The following is a 23,564-nucleotide window of genomic DNA, read 5'->3' as shown; positions in this document are numbered from 1 at the left end:
AATATTCATTGAATACCTCCTATGTGTCAGCCACTGTACCAGGCTCTGAGGATATGCTGGTGAACAAAATAGAATGGCCTTTATTTGCCCATTTTGAATTTACAATTTATATGGATAACTGGTTCTTTCAGAAAAGCACCAGCATTTATAAGAAGATCCTAATCTCTCTACACATGTAGAAGGAGTGGTCTGACATAATGGCACTAGTCATAAGGTAGAGCACAGTTCTACCGTAAGGCAGCAGCATATCCTATAAAGTGTCAGATCATATTCCCCAAATAGTAACACTACTAGGTGGTTCTCCTACCTATGAACACTGACACTACATAATTTTTAAGTTCCAGTCCTGTAACAAGTTGGAAAGTAATACAACAATGGCTCTGGGTGAACGAATATTGCAGACAAGCATTGTGTTATTGATCTCAGTGATGTACAGCCATTGTCAGTCTAAATTTGCTTTTCTTTTTCTCAATGAAAATGAGAATGAACAGGAGGAGAGGGATAGACAGTGAAAGAAAACAGAAGAATATAAGAAAGCTTATCCCAGCTCTACAACAAAAGTGAAATACTTGGTTCTAAATTAATTTTAAATACATTATATGCATATCATTGCATTATATATAGACACACATGTGTGTATGCTATGTATATATATAGTTTGTATGTATTTTTTCAACTTGTGAAATTGATATTAATTTTATTTTCAAAACACTGAAAAAATTACATTACTCTTTCTTTTCCATGTAAAGACTCCAAACTGATGGTTTATTTATTTTTATTTATTTTTTGAATATTTTTTGAACTTTATTTTTTATACAGCAGGTTCTTATCAGTTATTTTATTATATTTTATACATATTAGTGTATATATGTCAATCCCAATCTCCCAATTCATCCCACTAACACCCACCCCCCCCACTTTCCCCCCTTGGTATCCATACGTTTGTTCTCTACATCTGTGTCTCTATTTCTGCCTTGCAAACCGGTTCATCTGTACCATTTTTCTAGATTCCACATATATGCATTAAAATATGATATTTGTTTTTCTCTTTCTGACTTACTTCACTCTGTATGACAGTCTCTAGGTCCACCCACGTCTCTACAAATGACCCAATTTCGTTCCTTTTCATGGCTGAGTAATATTCCATTGCATATATGTACCACATGTTTTTTATCCATTCATCTGTTGATGGAAAACTGATGGTTTATTGACATGATTTTATCAGATCTACTTTCTTTCTAGATTTCTATGGATGTATAAAGAAGACGTAAGTAGAAAAAGTCCTGAAGCAAATAAAACAGTAAGTAGGAAACCTTTCCTGCAGGAAGTCACAACTATGGTTTGTTTCCCTGAAACCCTTACTACGCAGAGTATATTTTCTTTAAATCAAAATTCTTGGCTTACTGATAACAATGTCTTTTTATATCTATTTTTTTCCTTGCTATGTCAATTCTAATGCTTTGTTATGGTCATGGGCCGTTCAAGTACGTGCTGGGTTGTGAAATATACTGAATAACATGTTTTTTGGTTGTTTTTTTTTTTTTTTTAAATGTTGAAGACTCTTGTGTTGTTATAAAGAAAACTGATCCCTTTCAAAGGTCAATTCTATACCCCATCTCCTGTCACGGCAATACTCTAAAGAACTGAATGGAAATAGTTTTAAAAGCACTGGAAGTTTTTTCTTTCTTTCTTTTTTTTTTTTTTTTTTTTTTTTTAGTAGAAATTTGGTCTTTGGTGGGTAGAACAAATATTCACTGAAAGTCAAATATTTTTATAATGGAGGAATGAAAAAGTGATTATTTTACTGGGTGTTTTATTTGATTGCCAGAAAGACACCCTTGATATTTATTTTATTCTAGTAGCCAAATTCACTGAAGTTGAGGTTCTTATTTAAAAGCTCACTGCTATTACTGAGACCAAAACATAAATAATGAGGAGAAAGTATAGCCTATCAGAAATTTCATGTTCTGTTCTTGCAATATACTCCTTTGTCACTATTTCTGTATGTAGGAAATGAAATAAATACTTAATGGTAAAAAATTTTATAGCCTAAATGATAGGGACCGAAATGCAGAGGAACTTATTGTAGAGCCCAGATTTCTAAATGCATTATTTCTCTTGGTCAGTTATGCTGTGCTGATCTCTCTAAGGTTAAAGAATAATCTGGCTCTCCAAAGAAACACATTATCTAATACAAGTGATAGGAAATGAACATTGGCAAAATCTACTCTTCCTCCAACTCTCCCAAGAAACCACCATAAAGTCTTACTCTTCTGTCTTAGAAATTCAGAAAGATTCATGTTGAAAAGAAAAACTTTATAAAGAAGACTTGTCACATGTTTCATGTGGAAAACCCTGTAATATGTCCTGGGGAAAGGCTGGAGCTGAAGTTTAGTGTCTGGATGGGATATTTATACAGGACTGAAATTCTAAGTCTGAATTTCTAAGAAAACATTCTAGATGAGTTGACTCCTTCCTTAAAAAACTTTTTAAACAATATTCTCTTTTGCCTCTGATCAAGCGTATCAAAGAGAATGGAAAATTTGACCTTCTCTCTTGTTCCTTCCCCTGAATACTAACGGTAAAATGAAAGAGGAATACATATCTTTAGTAGGGTGGAGGAAATATACAATTTTGTTAATGGTATCCAAAGGACCTGATTTACTGCAAACATACAAAAATTACCTTATTTCAGAGTAGGAAAAAAGAAAAGCTAAGTCTGTCATACTATAAGGGTAAACAACTTGAATAGGACATGGTACCAAGAGCAATGGTTTAAATTGGTGTGATTAAATTCACTTATAAAGACATTGGTGTTTAAAGCTTATTTGTGAACCTAAAATATACTAATTGATTTATAAACCCAGTTTTGACACTGATATATATATTAGTGTTATTAGAATATATTGTCTATTCTGTGTATAATACATATGATACTGTGCATAATATATATTTATAATATGTATTATGTGTATTAGTGTTATTAGAATATATAATGGTGTTATATATATACATATATCAAACAGTTTTCATGAAAATTAAATCCTTACACTAGTAATAACTTACAATGCCTAAAAAAAGGCAAAAAAGATAATTAAATGATCCTTTTTAATGAACATAGGGAAAATCTCATGATTTTTTTAAATTAATTAGTTTATTTTTGGCCGTGTTGGGTCTTTGTTGCTGCGCGCGGGCTTTCTCTAGTTGCGCGAGTGGGGGGGCTACTCTTCATCGCGGTGCGTGGGCTTCTCATTGCGGTGGCTTCTCTTGTTGCAGGGCACAGGCTCTAGGCGCACAGTCTTCAGTAGTTGCAGCCCGCGGGCTCAGTAGTTGTGGCTCACGGGCTGTAGAGTTCAGGCTCAGTAGTTGTGGCGCACAGACTTAGTTGCTCCGCGACATGTGGGATCTTCCCGGACAAGGGCTTGAACCCGTGTCCGGTGCATTGGCAAGCGGACTCCCAACCACTGCACCACCAAGCAAGCCCCAGGATTTTTTGACCATTCTTTGCAGGAAAGGTGAACATACTTTAAAATAACATCTTTAAATTTCTGTATATTATAATATTACACAAGGAAGCCTAATACCACACTTTAAAATTTTAATTAAATATCTGATATATTAATTATAGCTAAACATGAATTAGCTATTGTATAATTACAGAAAAATTCCCGATGAATTATGACAGTAGGCCTAATCCAATATCGTTTGAAAGAGAAAGCTAAATGCTTAGTATCTGACTGTTTTAAATTTTATTATAGTCCAAAACTGTCTTTTTCAGGAAGATTCCATCATGTAAAATCATTGAGAAAATTGCACTACTCATCCAAAAGAAATTAAGATAAATTTCTTCAAGTACAACTTTTAAAAATAAGAAAATTTAATGTAAACTTTTTTTGACATGTAAATTCAGTAAAAAATAATTTTTATATACTAATAAAAATTTTATATGTGGATGACAAACTTCTAGTTCTTGGTAACTGCCTTTATAAGATTTGTGAAAGCAGTTATTCATAGATGAAAATCTTAATATATAAGTGATATGGGAAATACTTCTTTTATCATGGAAATCCTTTCCTATCTCCACAGTCCTCTCATTAAAAAAAAAGACAAATAAACAATTCCATCAGATATAAAAACTGTTGTTGCTGATAAATTTCAGGCAGAAGGAGAGCCTAATCTTCTGTGTTAATTGGATACTGTTAGTTGCTTTAGGCTCTTATCTTCAGGTCCCTCTATCTGAGCATATGATACATGAGGTAACTAGTCAATTAGTCTTTCCTCTCTAGAGAACTGGCTTTGGCCATGCACACAATAAAAGGACTTTATTAACTTAATTCTATCTGCAATTTGTGTACATGACCCAAATCACCTCAAAGTAAATTATGATTAGCTGTCTGAACCCATGAAGAGCTAGGACTAGAATCCGACTTAAGGCCCACAGGGGAATGCTAGAACTGTGGGGGAATTGTGTGCAGCACCTGCCCACACTGTGCCCTGCTTAATCAACTGCATCTCCATGGGGCATTGGAAAGAAGACTGGAAGACCAGCAAGAGCTGTTTACACAACTGGAACCATTCCATCTCAACTCAAGTGAAGCAAACAACAATGAAAGGGTCCTCTATTCCAATCATCCAGCAAAAACAATATGAAGTGGACATCTTGGGAAGTAAATCACCAGGAACATTAAGACATCAGGGGCAGAAGAAAAGAAAAATTAAGTAGTTTGATTAAATAGATTTTACTAAGTTGATCTGTAGTGTTCGCTGTGGGATCCATTGCTTTCCCTGACTATGTTAGAGCAAGGCAAGTAAGGGATGTTAATGTGCCATGAACAAGAAAATGAGAAAAAAGTCATCCATGAGTTTTAACAAAGTAAAATCTTTTCCTTTTCCCATTACATGCTTCACTGAGCAGATTCTTCTTTAATTATTCTCAAAGCTTTTTTCAGCCCTGTGTGTCTAAAATTTTCAAGCACATAAGCTCCTTAACCTATTTCCTACAAAGACTTCACATAAAACCTGGCATGAATATCTTTTCTAATAAAAATTTAGTTAAAATGAAGATATTGGATTTTTTATCAACTCTACTCATAACTTTAAAGTGCATGATATTTTTCTCCTTTGCATCTTTATAATTCTTACTATAAGCACACATTTTGTTATTAATGGTATTTTTTATGCTGTGCTGAGAATAAGTGAAAGATTTTACACTCAAGGTAATCTAATTGGCAGACCTGTAGACTCACAAACAGAAAACAAAGGCAAATAAATTCTGTATTTAACATCAAACTTTATATCCTTCACTCAAAAGTGGAAGTAGATGCAGTTCACTTTCTCTGTGCCAGGTGCTGAGCCAAGTTGTTCTATATGCATTATCTCATTTAAATCTCATATCATCATGAGGTAAAAATGCAAATATTAATATTAATAATGTACTATTCATAGTTCTGATTTGGCAGGTGAAGAGTAAGGGCTTAGAAATGAAGTAATAGCAACAACTTTGCCTGAGGTTCTACTACCACTGGGTATTGGACTGGAGATTTGAAAATGGTGTTTTGAAATTCCAAATTCAGTCTCTAACCATGACTCCATATTGCCAATGCTACAAAATTTTGGATATGCTTTCTAATTTAGAGAATAAGTGTGATTAAACTGTAAAAGGAAAAAATCTAGGGGAAAAAAATCATCATAGAAGAAGGCACTGTGGAAGTTAAGGAAATATAAGGCCAATGTATTTTTGTTTACATTTATTTACCTGATAAATGTAAAATGATAGTATAAAATCTTCTCATGATGAAAAGGTGACTTTTTTCCAAATGAGAACTTTTCCAGAATTCTTATTTAAAAAGATGTAAATCAATATTTATGTGAGCGCATCAGCTATTATTATATTTTCAGATCATATCGGAAAGGCAATATAACTTAGTGGTGAAGATTTTAGGTTCTGAAGTCAGACTGCCTGGGTTCAAAATCCATCTCTCGTACCTATTAGTGTTGTCATCTTTGAGTAATTAAGTAACCCCTTTAGGCCTCAATTTCTTCATTAGTTAAGTGAGGGAAATAATTGCAACCTACTTCTTGGGTTGTAATGAGAATTAAATGAGTCAATTCATATAAAGCACATAGAACATTTCTGGCATATATTAAACACTAAATGAATGTTAACCATTTACTTATTTAGCTTTCAGAAAAGTCTTTTCTTTTCTTTCTATTTTTTTCTTTTTGTTTCTTTTCCTTTTTTTCTAGTTCATGTAGCACACAGTGTGGGTAGAGCAATGAAGTGGTCTGAATGAATGCAACCTGATTAATATGGGGTTCTTGATCTTCTTGGGATATCTGCATACTGTTGTGTCCCTTAAGTGTTTGGAGAGTTCCTCGCTGCTTTGAATACTCTGATTTCAATATTAATGATGCAATAATAACTGTTGATTAGAATGAAACTCAGCTATGATAATGATGTAAACTCATGACCTAGATAGAAGAATAAACTAATTCTGACAGTAAAAAATAGCTGAAATGAGCAAGCTTGGGGTACCAATTTGTGAGCCTTGAGATAAAATTTGTTCACAACTATCAGTGCCATATTCTTTTTTTTTTTCCACACTAATATTTATGTGACATGAATTGAGTTCTTAAAATATTATAGTGATACTTTTTAGGTGTATTGAAAGAGGGCAGTTGAATAAACACTAGGCAGATTAGCCAAGGATGAAGGAATCACAGTTGGAAACAGTGAAACATTGAAACACTGGTATGATTAGCAAGAAAACATGGTAACAAAATGCTCACATCAGCATTCAATAATCAGTGACTCAGAAAAAACACATGATGTTGACAGTCAGATTAACATATTTCCACAGGCAGATCCAGTAAAGAGAAAAGACTGAAACTATGCAAAGACAGACTATAAATTGCTGCATATGGCATCAAGTTATTTAATTCTCTGTGCTTATTAGACTGCTCCAGATTTTTCTTTCCTTATTAGGAGAAGCCGTAAATGATACATTTCTGAAATATACATCAGTTGTTTGAAAATGTGCAAAGGTAATCTGTGATACCCTTTCACCAGGAGAAAAAGCATATGTTTTAAACAGATGGAAACAAAGATTTTCAGTTGTCTATGAAATTTTTACCCAAGCATTGACTTTTTTTCTCCCATATTCCTCTATATACACACAGAAATAACAGCGTCAAGATTCTTTTTTAGTGATAGACATATACCCTATGATTGTTTTAATAACTTATTCTGCAAAGCATGCTTTTCACTATCATGGGATTCCTCAAGCAGCCTCCTATGAAACAATACAAGGAGGGATATTGGGAAATCTTAGCATAACATAGATTGCTGCCAAATTGTCAGCTGTTGCTGGATGAATAGTGAGACCAAGATACATTTTTACCCTCCCGGGCTAACTATTTTAGATGACACATCTGTATACAGTTGGCCAGTTAAGATTAGTATAGGTCTTCACTGTGGACACAAATAATATAACTTTCTAAACTAAGGGTTCAGTGATGACTTCCCTCTGGAATGTAATGTGAGGTTTATAACCAAGACAGTTACCCCTGTTGATCAGTCACAAAGGCCTAAGCTAGTCCATGGGGACTGTTGAAAGCATTGCTAATGCTTCATGCCTTAAGTATGTAATCACATCCTAGAGGCTTGAGTTACATACTGATAACAATTGCTTCTCTTCTAGAAGACAAACCATGTCAAACATAGAAGAGAATTAAAATATCTCTCCGTAAATTTCACGTGGACACACACAACAACGTTTGTATTGAGGGTTGTCATCTGCTGGCATTGTCAATGGTCTCCTCATCCAGAGACAACTGCTAGCTCTTGCACCCCAGAGGCCTTTTAACTTTTAAATTTATGATTTCACACTTGAGACAAGTCTGTGGTCATTTACAGAGACAAGTCTGTTGCCATTTTCAAAGACAAATGCAGATTCCAGAGAATTAATTTCCCTTTAAATACAGCTCAAGATGCACCTCATTATACTTTGTAGTCTTTTAAAGAGGCTCTCCCAAGATTAGCAGAAAACTGCAAGTAAATGTGACAATAGAACACATTAAAAATTCTACTCTTTTGTGAAATAAATTAAATGCAGAACATATGGTTTTATATATTTTGTAATGCCTATTTGCAAATGCCACTGTGTGATATTTTCGTTCATGTACTTTCTTTTTAAACAAAATTGAGAGTCTAGCCCTTAGTACCCAATTAAAGTGAAAATTTAAGTCTGTTATCAGGATATCTGGTTAGCTAAGTAGTTTAGGTAATTGTGGTTTGATTCTGGATGATTTCTATAATTGTCTCAGTTTGTTTTTTAAATTAAAATTTCTAGGATAACCAGTTACTATAAAAAAACAGCTGTTTGGGGTAACAAAATTTATAATAAAAACAAATTACCATATTTTCCAGTGAAGTGCATATGACTTTGTAAACTTATTTAAACTACTGGAGACAAAACAAAACAATCTATAAGTGTTTCTGAATAGTTTACTATATTTAAGGGGACATCATTAAATTATTCTATCATTTTTATTATATTTGAACATGGCTTTTAGAGATCCATAAGCTTTTTTAAGCTTATATGTAAAGAAGACGAAATGTTTTTGTATAACAGTCATATTTTGAAAACACAGGGAGTAGGAATCTTAATCACATCCCTCAGTTTCTACATCAGTATTAAAGAGACTAATAATTTAACTCACTATTTTTAAGTATTCTCTTACATGAGAGAAACGTTTTAAATATAGAATTTCCCTATAACAACCTACTCACTATAAATACAATAGCACAAAAAAATTGGTGAGATCCATGGAGAACACTTTCTATTTGAAGCATCATGATACAGAAATGCAATAACAATCTTAAATGTCCTTGACCCAAATACAGTACATGCAGACACATCAGCACTTTAAAAAGCTAAGCGGGGACTGAAACTCTAATTCCAGATTGACAGACATTTGTTTATATTTATTTCTTTTTTCTTCTCTTCAGTTCCTCTTACCTATCACCCCTTTAAGCTCATCGATGCCATCAGACCTACGGCCCTACTTCTTACTTTGCTCTAAGCTTGATGGGAGAGTTTTTCTGTAGCCAAAGTTATAGGAAGAGTGAGCCCGGGGCATCCTCAGGTGCACATCATTTTCCCTGTGTCAAGTGTCTCCTTAGCTCCCAGCCTCTCCTCTCCTCACTGTCTATCTCACAAGCTCTCCTGACTTTTCATAACAAGACCTCTGATAAAGTTAATTGTTATAACAGGACCCACAAAAATGGAGGCTATCCCAGTGGCAAGAACCACATCACAAATCTAAACCTAAGTCAGCCTGCACTTATGAGAATTACCTCACTGTCAAGGAAACCTAACACCAATCATAAGCCTCTAACTCAGCTTTAGCTAGTTTACCTAACCTAGAAACTAGGCCCTCCTAGCCTAGCCAATCATTCCCTGTGTTGGGCATCAAGACCGAATAAAGAGCCCGCAGTCAGCAACAAAGACATCAATGGTTTAATGGATGGGGGAGCTTACACTTCTGAAGCAGGGTGCTGGAGCAACACCCCACCATGTGCAGCGACAGCGGGCAGGACAATCTTCCCTGGGGGGAGAGGGGTAGAGGGCAATTGATGTCAGGTGGGCTCATTAGTTACCAGGGAAACCAGTAGAGGGGCATGCCCCTCACCGTCCCTTTGATAAGAACAATCGCCAGCCAGGGCCTGGGGTAAGTACTAGGAAGGTCAGTCATGTGTTAGGGTTTAGGTGAAGCCAGCACTGGCCGGGCAGAGGATGTACAGAGAGCAAGAGAAGAGCCATCTTGAGTGACCTGACCATACACCCTGTTTTGCCTCTAATGCTCTGTAAAACTCATTCTTGCCCAGCAGCCCTTGGGAGAACTCTCCACTGCTTGTGATACTCTGCACTTCCTTTGAATCGAGGACAGCAAACTTGTTACTAAATTGATTTAGTTTAGTCATTTGAAAGTTTTGGCAATGAGACGGGACCTGAAGACAGCTTCTGAAACTTCTGGGACTGCTCCTAGACACAAGTGGCGGAATCCACGAAATCCTTCTGTTTCACTGCGTCTTTGGCCACTCGCTGGGATCTCTGGTAAGCTTATCTCAGATTGAGCTCCACTTATTTTGTGTTCTGAGCTCTTTGAGTTTGTCCTGATCACTTCGGGTGGAAAATTAAGGTGTGAGAGACTCCAGTTTTTTTACAGTTTGAAAAATTGGAGTGTGAGAGACTCCAGGTGTTTCATGGTTTGGGAAAAGGGTGTAAGAAACTACAGTTTTTTCATGGTTTGGAAAATTGGGGTATGAGAGACTCCAGGTTTTGATGGTGAGACTTAGTGGGCCACAATATTTGGGTTTGTGGCCAAACTCATCTATAAGGGAAATGCCTTTGGGCAGTCCTGACAGGTCTCTGGAACTATGCACAGGCAGCCAGAAGCAATAAGTCTGGTTAAATTAGGGGGGTTTATTTCAACAAGGGAAACAAATGGATACACCTCAGTCTAAAGAAAATAAGATGTCAGCCATTATGAGATTCACAAAAACCTTGAGGTAAGTCCATAGCATAAACTGCTGGGGGACTTGGGGAAATTCACTAAGATAAGAAATTCAGTTTTGATCAATGGTACATCATACTCTAAGTAGACAAAAGTTGGACTATTAAAAGCCCTTAGGTGACATACAGATGGCCAACAGGTACATGAAAATGTGCTCCACATCACTAATCATCAAGGAAATACAAATGAAAATCACAATGAGATAACACCTCACACCTGTCAGAATGGTTATCAAAAAAACAAGTGATAACAAGTGTTGGTAAGGATGTGGAGAAAAGAGTTCTCATGCACTGTTGGTGGGAATGTAAATTGGTGCAGTCACTATGGAAAACAATATGGAGATTCCTCAAAAAATTAAAAATAGAACTACAATATAATCCAGTAATTCCATTTCTAGGCATTTATCTGAAGAGAATGAAAACACTAACTCAAAAAGATGTATGTACTCCCATGTTTACTGCAGCATTATTTATAGTAGCCAAGACGTGGAAACAACCTAAGTGTCCGTCTATGGAAGAATGGATAAAAAATATGGGGTGTGTGTGACAAGCTCTTTATTTTTTAATTTTATTTTATTGGCTACGTCGAGGAGGCATGTGGGATCTTAGTTCCCAGACCAGGGACCGAACCTGGGCCCCCTGCATGGAAGCATTGAGTATTAACCACTGGTCTGCCATGGAATTCCCAAGATGGGGTGTGTGTGTGTGCAAAATGGGTGAAGAGGGTCAAAAGGTACAAATTCCCAGTTATAAAATAAATAAGTCCTAGAGATGTAATGTATAGCATGGTGACCACAGTTAATAGTACTCTATTGCATTTTTGAAAGTTGCTAAGAGTATATCTTAAATATTCTCATCACAAGAAAAAAATAATGATGTATGTGATGGATATTAATTAGACTTACTGTGGTGATCATTTTTCAATATGAACAAATACTGAAACATTGTTGTACAACTTTAATATAATGTTGCCTGTCAATTTTATCTCAATAAAAAAGCAAATTTTCTCGTGAAAGGAATAATAGATCTGTTGCTAATGGGACTCTCCAAAGCCATAAAATTGATGGGCACAGATCAAACACTTAAAAGCTATTAGAGCCCTGGACACCTGTTTCTAAGACTCCAGTGCTAGGATAAGATAAGTTGGTCACAGAATGAGTTAAATAGACGCTAGTTTCCCCGCCAACCTCAAGAAAATTTTCATGCAACAAGGCACACTGTAAAACACCACAAAATCCCCAACCCAGTGGCACATCCCTCTTATGTATTAATTTGGCTCTGGGAGACCAAATTCTTAAGGAAATGGTACCCTCGATTTTCAAAGAATTGAGCACGCCATCTTCTGGCACACCTGCTTAGTCTTAGTTTAAGGCTAAATACTGTGGTCCTGGAAGGTTTAGATACCTACATAAATGGCAGTATCTCAAGACAGCCTAGAATTACAATGGCCTTTATGGTGAATGTTCCAATTAGACAAGATTATTTATTGAGGAAGTACATTTGAAAGCAAGAGCTCCCAAGTCAAGAATGGGGTACCTATTTTAATTGGCATGCAGAGGCCTCCAAAAGTCTTCAAGATTGCAAAATAGCTTCTTGAAAGATTCACTGCAAAGGGCTAATACAAATTAAAGACACAAGAGGTACTGAAAACAAAAGACTGATGTGACTCCTACTACTCCCCTCTATCCTCCTTTACCTGAGTGCTAACAGACTACAAATCTTCTGTCTGAATTGCCTTTCACGCTGAAAGACCACAAGACTGTAAACAAAAGTCCACCAAGTTAGTGGCCTTCCAGACTCCTCCAGATCTACTCTCCCAGGGTTGACAGGACTCTGAGGGATTCTCTGGTAAACTGCTACTAGTTATTCCCTTAAACAGCCCAGGAGAAACTAAAGTTAAAATAAATTAAAAACCTGGATGAGTTCTGGTAGATACTAGAGCTATAATCTCGACTTTAAATCTCAGGCTTCTACAGATGGAATCTTGGGAAAACTGGCAGAAGCCAGTGAAGGATGAGAATTCTAAGTTTACAGTCTGAATTCTAGAGTCTGCTCTCTGGGATCTCAGTCTATAGTGCCCAGTCAAGAGGTGATGGTAAAATTTCATGTTGTCCCTTTGTTTCTAAATCCAGACCCATTGGTTATTGATCCTCTCTCTCCCAGGGACAGTTATTGTCTCCTTGTTTGTCTCCTTTTGTGTCCTGAGTACTTGGTTTGGCAACCATCAGGTTGGGGGCCCCCCAGATATGGCCAGACAGAAATGTGGGTTGCACCCCATTTGCAGCTGGGGTCCTACCTACTGTTGCTAGCTCTCAGGGGAATCGTCTAAATCTTTCTTTGGCTATCTTTGGGTGTGGCTCTGGATCTTGGGAGGGTGGTATCTTTTGCACCTTCTTTGGGGATACTTCTTGCAGCCAAGGAGTTGTTCGGTGCTGCCAGTAATATTTACTGTATGTACCAGCTGAAACCTGACAAGATATTTGAAAGTGTTTGTTTTTATTGTTTTTATTAGTGTTGGAGCACTATGGTCAGAAGCTGATATTCAGAGCCTGATAGGAACTTTGTTTTAGGCCTTCTAGCTTAAACTAGATGAAACTATGTACCCAGAAAAACATTCCAAAGACAAACAGCTCTAAATCTAGAACAGAGAAATCTTTTGATTTCCATCTTAGTTGAAGCTTTTCTCCCTGATCTAAAACAGCAAATTGAAGATAATTTAGATGGATGGGTGGATCAGACCTTTGATGTCGTTCAGGTTGCAACCCAATTACTTGAGAAATTAAAAACAACTGTACTTGTCTTGTAAATTGAGTCTTTACAAGCACAGAAGTTCCTCTCTAGAAGCAATTCAAAGCCCACCTTTTTAACCAATCCCAAAGCCTCTACCATTCATCTATAAAGACTTTCAGGTATTGCAAAATTATGGATTTGGGAAACAAAAGTCCTTGGAAGAACTTACATTTTTTCCCTGTGCCTTTGAGATGTAAATGTTCTACCCAGTCTTCTAGGAACTGAGGAACTTGTACATCTTTGAAATGCAAATTTAAGGAGGTAATTCTTATCAGAAGAAAAAAAAAAAAAAAAGGAAGGCTATTTGGAAACTGGATGAATGAAAAATCTTAAAAGACTTTAAAAACATTAGTAAAAATTTTAAGCTATCTGAGCTGGTAATCTTAATTTATGACATCTGCCAGAAACATGATTTGGATTCAGCTTTTCTTTTATTAACTAGTGAGTTTTCTACTATCTTACCTGTCTCATGATTAAAATTTTAAAACAAAAGCCGTAAGATCTCTGTTTGCATCTGTCTGTATATATATGTATGACTATGTATGTTTGTCATGTGTGTTTTTTTTCACCTCCGAGTGTCTTATTTGTAAAGAGGTCTATTCAGGTTGATATAATCTAGGATGAACTTTAGAAATAAAAGCTAGTGTAAATTCGTTGGTTCAATTAGAACAGTCTTGTCTTTACAGTAATGAGCATTAAATAGAATGCAGACGTGCAACTTTTATTCTACCTAGGTTTACTAAAAGTCAGATAAGCTCATATTATCTCTGTTGAACAATTTGTCAGCAGGAAAGATAACAGAGGATAGTTAGGTGTTTAATCTCTGAACGAAATTTTTATGAGTAATCTAAACATAATTAAGAACAAGTCAAATAGATATAACTAAGAACTTTTCAACAATAATTATACTTTATAGTATGTCTACTTAAAAGTAGTTTCCAAAAGTTTTTTGACAATTTGATGCCTTAGAGTTATACTGAAATAAGTTAAATGATGAGCATTCATTGAATATCTAGATCATTTCCAAATAAGAAACTGAAACATTAATTACTGAACATAGGTTTATCCATTATTGGCTTCCTTTTACAGAGGGACTAAATATATTTAGGCCTACTAATAAACATGTTTTGTGCCTCAGTGAAAAGCTTATTATGAGGTAGAATATATTTCTAGAAATTATGAAATGTATTTATAAATTTTGTCAATCCACAGAATGCTAGTGTAACAGTCCACAGTTGTTTACATCTTAGTTTTTACTAGGAACTAGGGATTCTAAGGGATAACGATTCTAATTAATGTATGTAGTTAAAATTACCAGAAGTAGGGGTGGTCCAGTGGTTAAGACTCTGTGCTCCCAATGAAGGGGGCCTGGATTCAATCCCTGGTCAGGGAACTAGATCCCCACATGCCACAGCTAAAGATCTCGCGTGCCGCAACTAAGACCCGGCACAGCCAAATAAATTTTAGAAACAAACAAACAAAAAAACTACTAGAATAATAAGAGAAGCATCTCTATGCAAGGAAAATAGGATGTGTTTTTGGTAAGAAAAAGTATGAGCTATCAAGATACATTTTTGTTAAAGAAAAAAGAGTGATTTTCTCTTAAAGTGAAATGATTGTTTCATATGGAACAAATTCATTGTTCCATAATGAGGAAGAGGACAAAAAAATAGGACAAAAATTGAATGGACACAAAAAAGTTTTAGAACTTTTGTGGAAAAGGAATCTTGGGAAAGGAATTTTATGTGTGGTAAAGCTTGCTAAGATTGGAATGGATTAATTTAAGTTTTTTAAAAAGTCAGCTTTAATATCAAAAGTACACTGTTGCAAAATTAGGGTTTGGTTTTCTCTCTATTAAAAGGACAAAGTTTTATTAGGTTATTGGTCTGCTCTTAATAAATTATAAACAAAGGTTTTTCTTTACCTTGTAAGTAATCTGCCTGGACAGCAAAGATTTTGTGTCTTACCAATTAATTTACTGTGCTTCAAGGTTTGTTTTTTTTTTAAATCAGGTTTTTGATTACGTATGGAAACCCAGTCTTCTCAATACTATAAGAGCTAAGTTTTGTTCACAACTATGTAACCTTCTGTATTTATCTATAAAATCTTCTATTGTCATTTTGGTTAAATAATTAAATGTTATTTCATAATAATTGGTGATCCTATTTAGTCAAATGTTCACACCTTTTGATGTTTTTGACAACTTTGAAGAATCACCTTCTAAATGGTGTCTTTTTGACCTCAGGGTAACTTTGAGATTTTCAAGAGGGCCCCTGGAAAATCTCAAAGGATTTATGTTTCACCTTGTAAAAGAGAGATGTTAAACTAATTAGGTTTATTTGGTATGGTAAATTATGTGGGAAGCACTGTCAAATAAGGAGTGATGATAGATCTTCTTAGGTTATATTTGTATGGATATATGTTACTAATATAGGTATTGCAGAAATTGTTTAAAGTTTCTAAAAAGTTGTCAATACTCATTGTCCAATTATTATCCTAAATTATTGTATGCCACAGAAATAACTCAGTATAAGGTAACAGTTGGAATGAGAAATAGGAATCCTGTTGTTTTTCTTTTTTTCACCTGGGCTTTCAAGGCTGAGGGATCATTCAAACAGAGGAAGCACTTCTTAATGCATCCTATGTCTTGTGATCTAAGATTTCTCTATGTAAGAAAGCAAAGGAAGAAATGGAGAAGTTTTTCCCAGAGACCATGGATGTTTTTCTTTAATATTGCATTACATTTAGACAGGTTCTCTGGTGCCTGAGGACCGCACAGCTGTGTGCATTTGTGTTCAAGATTAGGTTTATTGCATTTAGCGTGCCTCGTCTTTTATGGTTACTCTTCTTCAGCTGTCTGTCTTCCCATCTCACTTTCACATTTAAACCCTCAAAGAAATGCAGAAGGTAATTAAATGTCCCTGGAATTCCCTTAGTGTAGAGATACTAAGTAATAGATGGAATAGATGTACTCGCATAGATGTTCTCTTTCATAAAATTATCCAAGCCTGAAAAAAGACATTGGGTTAACTGCTAAGAATATTTTGTTTAAAAACACTTCATGCAAAGTCAAAGAATAAGGAGCGTAGGTGTGATGAAAATGCAAAACATTTCAATGAGGCTAACTGGCTTTTACTATTAACATGAACTATTCTTATAAAAAAAACTAATGTTTCCCCCTGCCTCCACCAATTTTCAAGTTTTCTGAAATCAGTGTATGTAACAAAATGCACAATCTTCTCATTCTTACCTTTGGTGTACTATTCCTGATCATATGATTAAGTTGAATTAAGTTTTCATTGACTTTTAATTTTATTTATATATAATATATAAATCATATAGATACATTTATACAAATGTGCACATTAAAATATGTATTTAATACCTGTCATAAATTTTGAAGTGACTAAAAAAAAGCACATCCTTGGGATTTCACGTTGTTTTTTTGAGATTTTAGCCCCTTTTTTGGCCTTTCGTTCTTGGTGTTACTTCTGCCTTGGTGTTACTCCAGAGGAGGTAGTGGTATGGCCCTAAGCATAACGGATAAGTTCGTGTAAAAGAATGAAGTTGCAGATTGGTCATGTTCCAAAATCAACTCCAAACTGACAGTTACACCTCTGGATCTGTAGTTGCCTTGGCTGATGTTGGCTGTTTCACTGCAGTAAAAAACAGTTCAGTTTTGCTTTTAAGACCAAACTTTTAGGTTCTCTTCAACTTAATTTGCTCATCTCAAAGGATGAAAACCCAGATGTAATTAGTGTGAAGATTAACACTTTATAGACACTGCTTACTGTGTACTTTGTTAGCATGTCTATTTTCCTAAAATAATAACAAGATTTTGAAAATACAGTTCTTAGTTTTCATTACTCCGTAACAATGAACTTAGTTCAGGAGAAAAAAGAAATCAAATAGTTAAATGTTCAAAGTTAATAAAACTGCCACTGTACATCAAGCGTAAAGAGATTATCTATTGCTTTTTTTTTTTTTTTGAATTCAAAGGACTTATAGCTACTTAAAGTCTTGTAAATACTGTATTGTGAGTTATGCATGTGTTCTGAGCTGAACTAGGCCCCTACCCACCACCCCCAAAAAATTATGTTGAAGTCCGAATCCTCAGTACCTCAGAATGTGACCATATTTGGAGATAGTTCATTGCAAAGGTGATTAAGTCACAGTGAGGTCATTTAGGATGGTTCTGATTCAATTTGACTGATATTGTTATAGGAAGAGGAAATATGGACATAGACATGTACATAGGGAAGATGGTTTGAGGCATGGGGAGAGGATGGCCATCTATAAGCCAAGCAAGGAGGCCAAAAGCAGTTCCTTCCCTCAAAGCTCTCAGGAGGAACCGACCCCACTGACACCTTGATCTCGGACATCTAGCATCCAGAACTGTGAGGAAATGAATTCCTTTTGTGTAATCTACCCAGTCTGTGGTATTGTTATGGCAGCCCTAGCACACTAATACAGTACGGAAATGATCCTTTTCTTACTGGGAAAGTAAACATAATTTGAAAGTAAACTAAAATTAGGTAATAAATGTGAGTTGAAAATTTGCTGAAGTTTTTGGTTGAATTCTTATGCAAAATTTCAGGAAAGAATCCAGTTTTAAGAAACAATCAGTAAAAAAAAACATTGAAAATACCGATTTTAAGGATAGTTTCAAGGAACCATATGTTTGGATATATTTGAAAGACATCTTGATCCCATCTATCCTTTATTTTTTTAATTTACCTTGTCATGCAATTAATGTCAGTTTAGGTGTGGTATCGTAGTTTAAATCTTGGCAAATGTACATTAAAAACACATTATGATGTTCAAACAAATATGGTAGGATAGAAAATAATCATTAACAAAGCTTGATTAATCTATGTATTTAAGCCAGTTTTACCAAGGAAGTTAGTGCCATTTCATTACTTCAGCTAGGGCTTTCATCTATTATGATCCATCAGCATTTCCTAATAAACTCAAATTTTTTTGAAAAGCATTTGGCCAGGAGTTTCTTAAAAGGACTATTTCCAGCAAAAGAGCTTAGTCTACTTATAAAACTAAGCAAAGCAAAATTGCTTCTCTAAGTTTGATTTTTATATACTAAATAAAAACAACTAAGTTTATTGCTCTCATTTTTATAAATAGTTGCACTTTTTCCTTTGACATTTTTTTCAAAACATTTTAATGTCACTGTGAAAAGAGAATGATTTCATAAAGAGTTTTAGTCATCCATGTGTGAGTACCTGTGTATAGAGATTAACAGAGATTGCAGGAATCACTCACTGCCTTCATGATGCCTCTGACTTAGACAGGGACACATGGATTTTCACAATATGAAAAACAAGAGCTCAGTACAGGAGATTTAACAAAGCAGTTCATGATTAATCACTAAGTAAGAAGTATAAAATAAATGCTGCTGCAATTTAGAAGGAATGAACACTGGGGATACAGTGGTTTGGAGATAAGCTTGTTGTATTACCGATATTATTATTTAATCAATTTTAAATTAAACAGTAACATTCAGGAATACTTACAAAACCAATTGTTCTTTTTTTTTGGTCCAAAAGAAGGTTTGAAGAAATTTGGAGTTTAAGACAAGACAATTATTTTGAGGTTAAGCCATCAGACAATGTTAATTCCAACCTTGATGAAATGCATCAATGCCTCTACTTTATCTCCAAAACAAGACTTAACGGTTTTGTTCACTAAAACAAAACTCATGAGTGTTAAAACAGAATTTTTGACCTGTCTTCTTTCAGTTGGGTTCCTTCCGAGGCTGCATTGTGGGGCTTATAGCAGACAGTTCACGGACACTTGAGTTGAGTCAGCTGTTTGAGCCCAATTGTTCACTCCTTGACTCCTGCAAGCTCAACATTTTGGGTGTCAAATCTGTTCTGCGCTAAATGTAGCAATTGCTGCAACAACCTGAAGAATACATTGAATTGGATTTTCGAAAGTGATCATGAGAGATCTTTAAAGAGAAGTTTGGTGAATATGCAACACTCTGAAATTAGAATTCAGCCATGAGGGGGCCTGAATTAGTATTAGTGTTGGTTCCCCTGGGGCTGCCATAACAAACCAAAAACTGAGTGGCTTAAAAAACCAGAAAAGTATTATCTCACAATTCTGGAGGCTCAAAGTCTGACAGTAAGATTTCGTCTGGGCTGTATTCCATCTGATGCCTGTAGAGGAAAATTTTTCCTTGCCTCTTCCAGATTTTGGTGTTTGCCAGCAATTCTTGGAGTTCTTTGGCTTAGAGATGCATAATTTCAATCTCTGCCTCTGTTGTCACATGGCGGTCTTCTCTTTTTTGTCTCTTTCCCCTCCTTAAAAGGACTTGCGTCATATTAAAGTAAAAACCCACCGTCATCCAATATGACCTCATCTTCACTAACTACATCTACAACAACACTATTTCCAGCTAAGGTCACATTTTGAATTCTGGGTTTTAGGACTTCAACATATCTCTTGGGAGGACACAATTCAACTGGTAACAAGGCTGTTTTAATTCTAGGAAGTAGAAAGCCCAGGTATTAGTTTGTTTGTGCTACTGTAACAAATTAGCACAAATTGAGTGGAGCAGTCTGGGAGTCAGAAGTCTGAATGGGTATCACTGGGCTAAAACCAAGGGGTATATAGGGCTATGTCCTGCTTTGGAGGCTCTGGGAGAATATCTGTTTTCTTGCCCTTTTCAACTTCTAGAGGCTGCACTTACTCCTTGGTTTGTGACACGTTTCTCCATCTTCAAGGCTAGCGATGGCCAGTCAGGCTTTCCCCACAATGTCATCCCTGTGGTTCTGACTCTTCTGTCTCCCTCTTCTCAATTTAAGACCCATCTGAAGATAAGCCAGGATAATCTCCCTTTTGTAAGGTCAAGCAATTAGAAACCTTAATTCATTTATAACTTAATCTCCCCCATGCCATTTAACAGAATATATTCACAGGTTCCAGAAATTAAGGTATGGTCATCTTCGGGAGGCCAGGCCATTATTCTGTATACTATAGCACAACACAATTTTTCTTTGCTCTTGAAACAAATTTATTCCTTCATAAAGTGACAGAAAAAAGACCCAGAAAGCCTCTGTATCAATTCATGCACTGATTCATTTTAAAATGTTTCTGAGTGCCTACTATCTGGCTGGAAACTAAACACACCTGAGTTCTTCCTCTCCCTGAGCTCCCAGTCTAGATTAGGAAAACTTTTATGAACAAGAATTGCAGTAAGTGAGAAGTTTTAGAACTCAGGTCCATTGATAGTCTACTCACAACACAATAGAGGAACACAAAGGACTTCTACTGACAGGATCATGCAAACTTCTTAGAGAAAGAGGCAATTGAAAATGGTATCAAGAGTATGTAAATGTTTACCAGGTAAAGCGGGGTCCAGGAAGGCAGAAAGAGAGGAATCTGTATAAATGCAGAGAGGCAAATAATACAGGGTTATTTTCAGGGCATTACAAGTGGTGCCTATCTCTACAGCATATGAAGCAAAAAAAAAGGGAGATAAATTGGTGCTGGAAGGAGGCTGCGTTCAGGTTACAGGTGGCCTTGTATGTCAGTAAAGGGAACTGAAGCTTCATACAGAAGGACCAGGTTTCTTACCCTTTTCAGGGAAATAGCCCCTTTTAGAATCTGATGAAACCCTTGAATTTCTCTCCTCAAATATGTACAAATCTGCCTATAGAAATCTTTTACATACAATTTCAGGGGTTATGAAACCCTAATTTAATCTATAAAGCTGTTTGGAGTCTGTGGACTCCAGGTTAAAAGATTGAAGGAAGTGAGGAGGGAGAGGGAGAGAAAATACTTGTGGAATTATTAGCAAACTGAAAAAATTTGTAATATAAGTGGATTTATGTTCATAAAAATTACTCTGGTGTGTGAATGGAAGTGAGGAGGATGCATCACGAGACAGGAATAGAGGACCAATTCTCAGATGTCCAGATGAGAAATCAAGAGCAGTAAATTAGGGGCTTCCCTGGTGGCTCAGTGGTTAAGAATCCGCCTGCCAACGCAGGGGACACGGGTTTGAGCCCTGGTCTGGGAATATCCCACATGCAGCGGAGCAACTAAGCCCGTGTGCCACAACTACTGAAGCCCACTCGCCTAGAACCCGTGCTCCGCAACAAGAGAAGCCACTGCAATGAGAAGCTCTCGCACCGCAACGAAGAGTAGCCCCCACTTGCCGCAACTGGAGAAAGCCCGCGCACGGCAAAGAAGACCCAATGAAGCCAATAAATTAATTAATTAATTAATTTAAAAAAAGAAAAATAAATTCTTTAAAAAAAAAAAAGAGCTGTAAATTAGCAGCATTCTGGCTGTTTTGCCATAGTCCTAAGATAAACATTTAAAAAAAGGGTCTTAGTTATTTGTTACACCTTTTAAGAAATTGGACTATATGGAAAAAATGATAAAGAACTTGTAAAGAGGAATAATACCAGTAAGTATTGAAATTCTTGAGTACTTTAATGATGTTAAGGTGGGTTCAGTATTTACAATAAATTCTAATAGGTAAAATATAGAGAGAAAAACTAAGGGGTCAAGAAATATCAAAGTGTGCACACATTTTTGAGAGAGTTTTACTGAGGTATAAACTACATACCATAAAATTCACCTATTGTAAATGGTTAATTTAATGATTTTTAGCAAATTTATAGAGTTCAACAAGCATCACAACAATCCAGGTTTGGAACCTTTCTATCATCCTCCTAAATTTATGCTAAACTCTGCTCCTCTCTCAAAGTTACTTTGTGCTCCTACACCTAACCCTAAGTAACCACTAATGTACTTTGTCTCCATGTATTTGCCTTTATTTTTTCATTTATTGTTGTCATACCTTCCTTTAATTCTTTGAACATGTTTTTTTTACTTCATTGAACATATTTGTAATAGCTGCTTTGAAATCTTTGTCTGCTAAGTCCAACAACTGGGGACTCTCAGAGACAGTCTGTTCTTGGCTTATTTTTCCATAATATAGGTGACACACTTCTATTTCTTTGCAAATCTCATTATATTTTTGCTGTTGTTGTTGAAAACTGGAGTTGTTAAATAATATTTTGTAGCAACTCTAAGTTCAGATCCCACCCCCCACCCCCGAAGGTTGTTGTTGCTGTTTGTTTGTTACTTGTTTGGCTAAGTCTGTCTCTCCCGTGCATAACTTAGTTGTCAGCCAATGGTTAGAAAAAGGTTGTGTTCAAGTATGTGAAGCCAGTAATGGTATATGTGTGAATGAATGGTATATGTGTGGGTAGGGGAGTGTTATTCTGTCTTTGCTTCTACTCCACTGGAATCTTTCATGTTTTCTCTGCACATGTGTGCAGCCTCAGTTTTGACCAAGAGTGTGTGGCTAGTTTGAGTCCTCTTAGGTTTCTGCTTTGTGTGTATGCAGACTGAAGCCAGAATATGCTTCCTTCAGTCATAACCGCAAGACGGTTACTTCTACCAATAATATTATTGAATGTGGTCATTGCTTACTCTTCCCATTTGAATGGGTTCCCTTTGACCACAGAAGCAAAGCAGCCAGTTCTCATGGACTGCCTAATCCTATCAGAACTTCCATGCCCATTGAGCTGGGAATGGGGATGGGAGAAGCCCTAGGCAGAAAAAGCCATGGAGTCCTACTGTCCTTACTTGAATTTAGCAGTTCTTCAAGCATAAATGCTTCTCTGATGGTTGCATGCTTTTGTTTGATATCCAGAGCATGGAAATATTTGTTATATTCTTTCTGTCCAGCTTTACAGCTGATTTTGGGGAAGGGTTTCCATCTATCATCTCACTTGGCCATAGCTGGGAATCCCTTACCCATAAGTTTAGGCATTTTATCCACTACTCTGCTTATTCATGCATGCGTAAAACCATTAGTATTTTATTTTATCTAAAAAAGCAATATTAATTTTGGATGAATTATACATATAATCCCTCTTATCTCTGCAAAATAATGTTATGCAGAGTTATGATTGCAAAATAGGCTGGTTTTCCTGTTTAGGTTGTAGCTTACTTTTTAAAGACTGTGCATTCATAGAATTTAACTTATTTTGTGTTAGCACAAATTAAATGGAAGTTAAAAAAATCTTTCTCTGAAACAAGCAAAATTATATAACATGTATAATTCAAAATACAATTTTCTCATTAATTGATTCACTCATTTGATTACTTAGCAATTAAAAAAAATCTGCTCTGTAGAGTCAACTATTACATTAGTGA

Source organism: Balaenoptera ricei, chromosome 9, assembly GCF_028023285.1.
Source record: "Balaenoptera ricei isolate mBalRic1 chromosome 9, mBalRic1.hap2, whole genome shotgun sequence".
Classification (NCBI taxonomy): domain Eukaryota; kingdom Metazoa; phylum Chordata; class Mammalia; order Artiodactyla; family Balaenopteridae; genus Balaenoptera; species Balaenoptera ricei.
Note: the sequence above shows the minus strand (reverse complement) of the source record.